The sequence below is a fragment of the Pediculus humanus genome, genomic scaffold (genome assembly GCF_000006295.1).
Source record: "Pediculus humanus corporis 1103172108319 genomic scaffold, whole genome shotgun sequence".
Classification (NCBI taxonomy): Eukaryota; Metazoa; Arthropoda; class Insecta; order Psocodea; family Pediculidae; genus Pediculus; species Pediculus humanus.
The window spans coordinates 409999-410928 of record NW_002987888.1 but is presented as its reverse complement, the minus strand read 5'-3'; positions in this window follow the sequence as shown (position 1 = coordinate 410928).

Below are 930 nucleotides of genomic sequence, written 5' to 3'. Positions count from 1 at the left end.
AAAGAAAATCAATTGATGAATCGACTATAAAGAGAGAGAGAGAGAGAGAGAAAAAAAAACAATAAACAATCGGGAAAAGAAAAAAAAAAAAAAAGAAAATTTTTTTTTTACTTTTTTCTTTCCGTTCAGTAAATTTACAAAGAACAAAAAAAAATGAAAAGAAAAAAGAAACAAAAGAATTTATTTAATTACTTTTTATTTAATTTCTTGTAACGGCCTCAAATTATTATTATTATTATTATTATTATTATTATTATTATTATTATTATTATTATTTTTTGTTCGACGTTGTTTTGGTACAAAACGTATAAAGTAGGTAGGTTACTAAACAAATATTATGAATAAAGCTCAAAATTTTTTTTTTTTTCATTTTTTTTCCTTTTCTTTCCTTCCTTTAAAAGAAAATTAATTTAATAAAATAGTAAAAATAATAATGATAATAATAATGATAATAATAATGATAATGATAAAACCGGAGAAAAAATATTTATTCGATCGGTTTATTAGTTTTTTTTTTCTTTTCTTTTTTTTTATTTATTTATTTCCCTCCTTTTTTTTTTTTTTTTTTTTTTAAAACCCCCAAGAGAGGGAGAGAGAGAAAGAGAGAGACGAAAACGTTTTCAATTACGTTTTTAAAAAAAAAAGTAAATAAAACAAAAAACGAAAAAGAAAGAAGAAAAAAAAAAAACATTTTTGCTACCGTTAATAAAAAAAAACGGTTAAAAGTTTTTTTTTTTTTTTTTTTTTTTTTTTTTTACTCGCGATTGTCGTAAAACATTTTCTTTTTCTTTTTTCTTTTTCTTTTTTTCCCTCATTTTAGAATCTTCACAAGATTAAAGTTGTCACGAGGATTACGTTGGTGGTGGTGGTGGTGGTTGTGAGGATGGGGGGATGGTAAAACCAACTACAGGAAATAACCTCAGATTTTCT